The sequence below is a fragment of the Mastomys coucha genome, unplaced genomic scaffold (assembly GCF_008632895.1).
Source record: "Mastomys coucha isolate ucsf_1 unplaced genomic scaffold, UCSF_Mcou_1 pScaffold11, whole genome shotgun sequence".
Lineage (NCBI taxonomy): Eukaryota > Metazoa > Chordata > Mammalia > Rodentia > Muridae > Mastomys > Mastomys coucha.
In genome coordinates this window covers 20,120,523-20,130,278 of record NW_022196893.1, presented here as the reverse complement: position 1 = coordinate 20,130,278, position 9,756 = coordinate 20,120,523, and the positions used below count along the sequence as shown (strand labels likewise).

The 9,756-nt window shown below is 44.2% G+C and overlaps 1 long non-coding RNA gene across 1 annotated transcript in view; it reads right to left on the bottom strand.

Moving 5' to 3' along the window:
- The window catches only part of LOC116077846, a 14,800-nt gene that overhangs the window by 3,005 nt on the left and 2,039 nt on the right, over positions 1 to 9,756 (bottom strand). The window contains exon 2 of the long non-coding RNA XR_004113352.1: positions 8,411 to 8,498. This is a non-coding gene — a long non-coding RNA (uncharacterized LOC116077846). The remainder of the gene's footprint in view (positions 1 to 8,410; positions 8,499 to 9,756) is intronic.

Sequence of the window (9,756 nt, the reverse complement as noted above, 5' to 3'; positions counted from 1 at the left end):
AAAAGAAAGAAAGAAAGAAAGAAAGGAAGGAAGGAAGGAAGGAAAAACAATCTAGGAAGACAGTTTCTTCCCCCAACAGGAGTTCATTCCTTCTTAGAGAAGTCTCACTACATCCTATCTGAGGACAGTGACATTCCCTGGGCTGTCCTGAGCTGTTCCGGGTAGAACAGCCGTGCACTATAGAACAGACCTTATGCTGGAGAGATGGCTCAGTGGTTAAGAGCACTGGCTGCTCTTCCAGAGGTCCTGAGTTCAATTCCCAGCAACCACATGGTGGCTCACAACTATCTGTAATGGGATCTGATGCCCTCTTCTGGTATGTCTGAGGACAGTTACAATGTACTCACATAAAATAAATAAATAAACCTTAAAAAAAAAAAAAAGAACAAAGCTTATAAAGAGATACATCTTCCAAACAGCAAGCAAAGATGAGCACTAACCAACCACTTGGGTATTAGTAAGCATCACTGGGAATCAGCATTAGGGATGGCAGTCAGTGGGAAGCACCAATACCTGATGAGAACAAGAACGCATGTCAGTCCCATACCACTGGTAACAACACAACAGAAGCCAAGGTCGAGGATGCACGTGGAAAGCCAAAGGTCTCTTCTGTCCTAAAACATAATAGAGTGGGTGGGAGTGGATTTGGACCTGACGTGGTAAGTGGGAAGCTGGATAGTCAACTCTGTGGACATCCTTCGATGTAAGAACAGAACAACTACATTTCCAGCTAACCCACAAGATGGCTCCATGGGCAGAGTCTAATCACTGACAAAACTGACAGTCTGAATTTGACCCATATGACCCACATGGTAGAGAGAAGTGACTGCCAGACTGCCACAAATTGTCCTCTGACCTCCACAAAAACACAGCGGCAGGCAAACACATGAATAAAAGTAACTTTGAAAAATTGTTCTATATTGTAATCCCTACTCTTTCTCTAAAAATTTCAGCATTATTTCAGTCACTGGCTACTTTGATTACTCTCCAAGTACAGTTGCTATCCCCACTGAAAAGTTTCTTTTTTTTTTTTTTTTTTTTTTTTTTTTTTGGTTTTTCGAGATAGGGTTTCTCTGTGTAGTCCTGGCTGTCCTGGAACTCACTCTGTAGACCAGGCTGGCCTCGAACTCAGAAATCCGCCTGCCTCTGCGCTGGGATTAAAGGCATGCGCCACCACCGCCCGGCTTAGGCTTGTATTTTTTAAAAGAGGAGGAAAAGAATATGCACAAATATATAACAAATAATGAAGAATACTCAAAGCTACAACATTCCTTGCTTCTGTAATTAGTGATAATAATCGGCATGTGTTGTCTTTAATCATTTATGATGTACACAAAACACCTAGAACAAAGGCAAGTATTACAAAATGACCTGTACTGGCTGGTTTTGTGTCAACTTGACACAATCTGGAGTTATCGCAGAGAAAGGAGCTTCCGTTGAGGAGATACCTCCATGAAATCCAGCTGTAAGGCATCTTCTCAATTAGTGATCAAGGGGGTAGGGCCCATTGTGGGTGGTGCCATCCCTGGGCTGGTAGTCTTGGGTTCTATAAGAAAGCAAGCTGAGCAAGCCAGGAGAAGCAAGCCAGTAAGTTAACATCCCTCCATGGCCTCTGCATCAGCTCCTGCTTCCTGACCTGCTTGAGTTCCAGTCCTGACTTCCTTTGGTGATGAACAGTAATGTGGAAGTGTAAGCTGAATAAACCCTTTCCTCTCGACTTGCTTCTTGGTCATGATGTTTGTGCAGGAATAGAAACCCTGACTAAGACAAATGGACCAAAGAGTGAACATTTTTGCTAAGAGCACTGAGCAAAATGTTGTTCACCAGTAAAATGGAGAAAGCCTTTGCAAAATAAATGCTGCCTCAGAGCACTGTCAGAACAGCCCTGGTAGTGGCTTGAGTTGTCCTTCCCTCAAGAGATCCTGGGTTTCTGTTCCGAGACAGACCCAGGCACAAGAAACTCCAGAAAGGATAAATGCAGGCAAAACTACACTTGCATACACGTAATCAAATTGCTGTGGGCCAAAGACAGAAAAATCATAAAAGTAGCAAGAAAAAAAAATGACTCACCAACATTAAGGAGAAGCAACCATAAAGTTTATAGCTAAGGACTGATACAAGACCACAGAAGTGATAAAATTACAGAGTGTGAAGGAAAAATGAAACCTGTTAGTGAACAAACTCTATGGCAGAGGTAGGCTGAGCTCTGTGAGCTAAAGGCCAGCCTGGTCTACAGAGTGAGTTACAGGACAGCCAGGACAGAGAAACTCTGTCTCAAAGAAGAGGAGGAAGAGGAAAAAGAGGAGGAGTGGGGAGGGGGAAGAAGAAGAAAGAAGAAGAGGAGGACAAAGAGGAAGGCTGGGGAGATAGCTCAGTCAGTACATTAATTACTATGCAAGCATGAGGACCTAGGTTCTGTGAGATTCCCCGAGGGACCCCCACACTCAAATCCCAGGAGCGAGGACCCCACACACCACCAAGACATGGACTTGATGCAATCTGCAAGAGGCTTTTTATTCCAGCTAGCTGGGGCGAGACTCATATCCCTCACAGGGGTAGAGGAGTCTGGCCCCGAGCAGGGTCTTAGGCAGCTTTTTATTTCTGTACAGTTGCTGGGGCAAAAGGGAAGATTGGGGTAAGGGTACCTTGTGGTTTCTGATTGGTGCTGGCTCATGCTAGAGTCCAGGGGCGGGCTAGCCACCTGGCAATTGTTTTGGGCCAGGTTGTCTTGGTTCCCTTGTTTCTGGGTTCTGGGAGCTGCTGGTCTCCCATTGTTTTAGGTTCTGGGAGCAGGTCTCCCACTGAGTTTAACTAATGGCTAAATTCTCACAGTACAGTTTGAAAACTTAATCTTACAGTTCCATCCCCAAAACCCACACAGAAAGCCAGGCCTAGCTGAGTGGTGATGGTACACAACTTTACTCTCAGCATTCTGGAGGAAAAGGCAGGCAGATCTCTGAGTTCGAGGCCAGCCTGGTCTCCAGATAGAGTTCTAGGACAGCCAGGGATACGCAGGGCTACACAGAGAAACACTGTCTTGAGGAGGGGAAAAAAAAGAAAAGAAAAGAAAAACCGGGTCTAGGGCATAGCCGCTCTTCCAGAGAACCCATTTGATTCCCCCAACCTCAATCAACCTATAATCATTTGCAATTCTAGTTCCAAGGTCGACCGCTGGCTTCTCCTCACACATAAACAGTTTGTTTTGTTTTGCTTTATTTTGTTCTTTGAGACAGAGTTTTCTATTTAAAACAAGAAATACAGACGGGCATGGTGGTGTACACCTTTAATCCCAGCACTTGGGAGTCAGAGGCAGGCAGATTTCTGAGTTTGAGGCCAGCCTGGTCTACAGAGTGAGTTCCAGGACAGTCAGGGCTACACAGAGAAACCCTGTCTCAAAAAAACAAAACAAAACAAAACAAAACAAACAAACAAACAAAAAACAAAGGAAAGAAGGACATGACTGTTCCTAGCTATGGCAGAGGGGAAAGTTTGTTGTACATAAAAAGGAGAGCAGAGCCGGAGGCAGGGACAGCAGAAGTCCAGAGTAGACATAACCAGACTGAGCTGAGCCTAGCCATATGGGGGAGGGGGAGGGGAAGCAAGAGGAGAGTGAAAGGAGCCAGGTGCAATAGCCAGAAGGCCAAAGGTGCAGAAAGGGCAAGTAACTAAATTGGCTGAACTATATAGGGAAGAGCCTCTGGGGGAAGGGCAGCCCGACCCCTGTGCTAGTGAGCTCAGGGTAGAGGGTTGGGTATGTCAGCCATATCCTGTAACGTGTAGAGACAGGAATACTGAGGAAACCTGGAAGCCAGGTCCTCTTTGATATACTAAATAGGCCCCTCAGCCATTTGTCCAGGGTTAAACCTTAGCAGGTTTCTTTGTGTAGCCCTGGCTGTCCTGGAACTCACTATGTAGATCAGGATGAACTTGAAACTGGACACCCTTCTGCCTCTGCCCCCAAGAGCAGGGATTAAAGGTGTGTGTCTGGCTATATGCATTCTTTCCTAGCAGAAATTTGTTAAATGACGATCAGAATGCAGAAGAGACTATTAGGCTGAAAAGGATGCCAGGGGAGAACAGAAGAGGAGTGCAGGCGTGATCTAAACATGATGTATGTATCATATATATCATATATTATATATATCATATGTCTATATCATATATATCATAGTGAAACCACTAAAATTTCACTGAAATGGTATACACCTATAGTCTCAACAGTTGGTAAGTACAGGCAGCAGGATCGGGACTTCAAGGTCATTTTCATCTACATAGCAAGTCAAAGGCCAGCCTTAGCAACCAGACACCCTATATCAGGAAAAGGAAATCATTGCTTTGTACAATTAAATACATGTCAATAAAAACTGCATGATAGCGGGGCTACAACAGTAGCTAAACTAGAGGTCATCTGAGGGGCTGGGGAGATGAGGTGGTGGTTTGAGTAGGTTTGTCCCCCATTGATTCATGTGTTTGAATGCTTGGTCATAGGGAGTGGCACTATTAGGAGGTGTAGCCTTGTTGGAATAGGTGTGGCCTTGGTGGAAGAAGTGTGTCACTGTGGAGGTGAGCTCTGAGGTCTCAGGTATAAGCTCAAGCAATGCCCAGTGTGGAATTCCAGTCTCCTCCTGGCTGCCTTCAGATCATGGTGCAGAACTCTTGGCATCTCCAGCACCATGTCTACATGCATACTGCCATGCTTCCTGCCTTGATGATAATGGACTAGACCTCTGAACCTGTAAGCCAGTCCCAATTAAATGTTGTCCTTATAAGAGTTGTGTTGGGCCGGGCGGTGGTGCTGCACACGTTTAATCCCAGCACTTGAGAGGCAGAGGCAGGCAGATTTCTGAGTACAAGGCCAGCCTGGTCTACAGAGTGAGTTCCAGGATAGCCAGGGCTATACAGAGAAACCCTGTCTCAAAAAACTAAACAAAACAAAACAAACAAACAAACAAAAAAGAGTTGCCTTGGGAGTTCCAGGACAGACAGGGCTATACAGAGAACCCCTGTCTCGAAAAAACAAAAAAGTTCCCTTGGTCATGGTGTCTCTTCACTTTCCTGTATGTAATTTTTCAAAGGTGCATATGGTCCATAGAGGTCCTAGAGCAGTGGATCTCAGCCTTCCTAACGCTGCGACCCTTTAATACAAGTCTTCATGTTGTGGCAACCGCCAACCATAACATTATTGCCTTGCACTTCCTAAGTGTAATTTTGCCACTGTTTGTGAAAGGGGTCTAGACCCACAAGATGAGAACCATTGTGCTTAAGTATACAGGATGCAAAAGGTTAACTAAAGCAGGGAACATAGAGTCCAAGTCATATTCCAGGATGGGGTTGGATTTTTCAGCTGCTCAAGGGCACCATACTCCTATAGGCCCAGTGAACTCATTGGTGCACTCACTTGGATGGACTTGAATGGAATTTCTTCTTTGGACTGTCACTTGTACTTTAATAGTTAATAGATGTTCACTCAACTCTCCAGGAAAAGACATACCATATTCACATAGTACAGAAGTTAGAAGCTAAACATACCTGGGGGATTATTCCTTGGTCTACCACATTGGACACTCTATTTTTATGAAATTTGATGAAAATTGACCACTATGAGACAGGAAGCAGATCATTAGTTGTCTGGGTTAGGAGTGTAAGCAAGGATGGAAGACAGACACAAAGGACTTTCAAGGAGATTACTGTCTTTCAGACTCTAAGATGTCTATTTTACTAGCTGTAGGGACTCATCTCTGTAACTCCAGACCCTAGAAAGCTGAGGCAGGAGAATCACCACAGTTTGAAGCCAGCCTGGCTCCATAGTAGTACTCATTCACCCACAAAGGACTGCTTAAAATACAGTCCTTTCTTTAAAAAAAAAAAAAAAAAAATCTCCCTACATGTGGTGGTTTGAATAGGTTTGGCTCCCGTGGACTCATGTGTTTGAATGCTTGGCCCATGGGGAGTGGCACTATTAGGAAGGGTGGTCTTATTGGAGTAGGTGTAGCCTTGCAGGGAATGTGTCCCTGTAGGGGTGGACTTTGAGGCCTCTATGCTCAAGCTTCACCCAATGTACAATGAGACCCTCCTCCTGACTGCCTGCAGAAGACAGTCTCCTTCTGCCTGCCTGGTCAGATCAAGATGTAGAACTCTCAGCTCCCTCTCCAAAACCTGGACGCTGTCATGCTTCCTTCTATGACAAGAATGGACTGAAGTTCCGAGCCTGTAAGCCAGCCCCAATTAAATGCTGTCCTTACAGAGCTGCCTTGGTCTGTTCACAGCAATAAAAACCTAAGACACTGCATGTTTAGATAGATATAGTTACATATGTGTTTCACGTGTGTGCATGGTGCCTGAGGAGGCCAGAATAGGACATCCGAACTCCTAGAACTGAAGTTACTGCTGATGGTGAGCTGCCTTGTGGGTTCTGGGAACTGGAGTTAGGTTTTCTGCAAGAGTAGCAAGTGCTCTTAACCATTGAACCATCGCTTCAGCTCTCTCTGTGGCTTCTTTTTTGTTAAATTCTAGTGCAATGTAACCTCATCTATGCTGACAGCCATCTTGATGGCTCAGTGAGTAAGGGCACTTCCCACTGAGCCTGCAAACCTGAATTTGACCCCTGGAACCCACATCGAAGGAGAGAATCGATTCCTAAAAGTTGTCCTCCAACCACCATATACTGACCCTAATAGGTGCATCCCTCCCTACTAAAGTAAATTAAAAATGTAAAAACAAAAACAAAACCTGAGCTAGCTCAGCAAGTAAGGGCACTGGCTGTGTTCAATGCCTGGAACCTACACAGTGGAAAGAGAGAGGATTCTTTTTTTTTTTTTTTGGTTTTTGGAGACAGGGTTTCTCTGTGTAGCCCTGGCTGTCCTGGAACTCACTCTGTAGACCAGGCCTCAAACTCAGAAATCTGCCTGCCTCTGCCTCCCAAGTGCTGGGATTAAAGGCGTGCGCCACCCCCAACCCCCCGGCCCAAGAGAAGATTCTTGAAAGTTGTCCTCTGACCTCCCTCCACACACAGGTTATGTGGCATATATGTGCACCCTACACTGAAAAATAAGTATGGTGCGAAAAAAATCAGAATCCTGGGGCCTGGCCATGGAGACAGAGTCATGAGCTTTCTGGGGGTGATGGCAACTTTTTATATCTTCCTAATCCTTGGGTTACATAGGTTTGTCCATTTGTCAGCATACATTGAAGATTTATGCATTTTGATATATATACAATTTGCTTACAAAGAAAAAAATATCCTGCAAACAAATAGTAGTTAAGGATGAACCCATGTTGACTGCAGCTGTTTGTTACTGGTTTTTAGAAATGGTGTCGGCCGGGCAGTGGTGGCGCACTCCTTTAATCCCAGCACTTGGGAGGCAGAGGCAGGTGGATTTCTGAGTTCGAGGCCAGCCTGGTCTACAGAGTGAATTCCAGGACAGCCAGGGCTACACAGAGAAACCCTGTCTCAAAAAAACCAAAAAAAAAAAAAAAAAAAAAAAAAAAAAAAAAAAAAAAAAAAAAAGAAAAGAAAGAAAGAAAGAAAAAAGAAATGGTGTCACTGTAGTCCAGGCTGGCCCTGAGCTCTAGGCAATCCTGACTCAGCCTCCCAAGTGCTAAGATTATTATAAGCATGTGCAGCCACACCTGCCCAATTAATATGGGTGGGTCTTAAAATGAGTGAGTCCATGTCTTTATCTTATAAACTGATCTAAATGGATCTCCAGGCAAGATGGTATATGTTTGTAACTCCCATACTTCAAAGATTGGAATAGGAGGATTTCCAAACTTAGGTCAACTTGGACTATGTAGCAAAAACCTTACCTCAAAAGAATACAAATAAAGTCATGAATAAATACACAGAGGTGGCAGCAAGTGCCTTTAATCCCAGCACTCTAGAGGCAGAAGCACAAAGAACTCTGGGTTGAGTTCTTTGAGTTGAGTTCTCAACTCTGAGGTTGAGTTCTTTGAGGTGAGCTTGAGGCTAACCTGGTCTACTAAGAGAATTTCAGGACAGCCAGGGTTACACAGAGAAACCCTGTCTCAAGACAAAACAAAACCAAATTAGTTGGAGGGATTGGAGAGATGGCTCGGTGGTTAAGAGCACTTACTATTCTTTCAGAGAGGTCATGGGTTCAGTTTGCAGTGCTGATGTGGGGGCCTATAACCATCTGTAACTCCAGTTACAGATCTGATACCCTCCTTTTGCCTCTAAAAGCACCAGGTGCATAACATGGTAAACACACACACACACACACACACACACACACCACTCATACACCCCCTCCCCACTCATACTCATACACTCAGAGCTCTGGATAACAGTCCTAACTTGTGAGTCATGGTGTTACTTGAAGTTTAGCTAACTGCACAGGTATGGTTCACCCCACTTCTACCTTTCCTAATCCTAACCAATAAAGACTCTTACCTGTTGAATACAGGCTTGATACCGCCTCTCACCTCCACAGCTGTCTTGTGAATAATCTTGCCAAACAATCCTGTCAGTGACTGGCATCCTGCAGGTGGACGTAATGGGCTTGGATAACTTGCGACTATGCAGTTGGTAGCAGTTTTCTTATTTATAAAATGATAGTTGTCTTAAATTCAACAAAATGTGTTAATTGAAAAGATAATGATTCTGTGGCTCATAAATAACCATAAGCTCACAGCCCTGCTTGGAACCTCAAGATTAATTTAGGCAGATGGCTGTAAGCTCTTCCTTTCTAGGCAATTAAAAGTCAAGTGAACAACAATAATAACAAAAAAAGGTGTTGATGGGGCTTTACAATCTTTTTGGCTTTGATGCAGAGTGTCCCCGAGGTCAACTGGACATTCCTGTAGATCCACATGAATGAAAAACAAAACAAAACAAAACACTTGAGACTAGGAAATTGAACCTGAGTGTGGTGGTGTACACCTTTAATCCTGAGTGTGGCAAAGACTAGTGGATCTCTGTGAGTTCGAAGCCAGCCTAGTCTACAGAGTGAGATCCAGGACAGCCAGAGCTATACAGAGAAACTCTGTCTCGAAAAACAAAAACAAAAACAAAAACAAAATTGAAAACACCAAAATTATATAATATGCTAGATAGATGGCCACTCTACCATCCTCAGGAGCCAGAGTTCTAGACCTTTAGGGATCCTCAAACTAGAACTCAATTTGTGGCTTTTACATAGAAAATAATTTCAAGACTAGCAGTTTTTTTGTTTGTTTGGTTAGTTGGTTTGTTTTTTCGAGACAGCATTTCTCTGTGTAGCCCAGGCTGTCCTGGAACTCACTCTGTAGACCAGGCTGGAGTTGGACTCAGGAATCCTCCCGCCTCTGCCTCCTAAGTGCTGGGATTAAAAAGCATGTGCCACCACCACCTGGCTAATGGAAATATTTTTATTTATAGTTTAGGATTAGCACAGCACTTCCAGGACAATAAAGAAAGAGATGGCTCTAAGACAATGGCATGTAAAACTGCAACACACTAGGGCCAAGTACTTCTCACCCTCATTACTTCTGTCAGCACTGTGCCCCGACTTCCAACAGAATGAGAGCTGGGGCTTAATAAAAACATTTTAATATGGGCTTAAGCACAAGGGTTAAGAGAGAGAATGCAGCCTGGTCTACAGAATGAGTTCCAGAACAGCCAGGGCTACACAGAGAAACCCTATCTTAAAAAAACAAAAACACACACAGAGAGAAAGACCCACATACATACACACACACAGAGAAATACACACACACACACTCACACAGAGAGAGAGAGAGACAGAGAGAGAGAGAGAG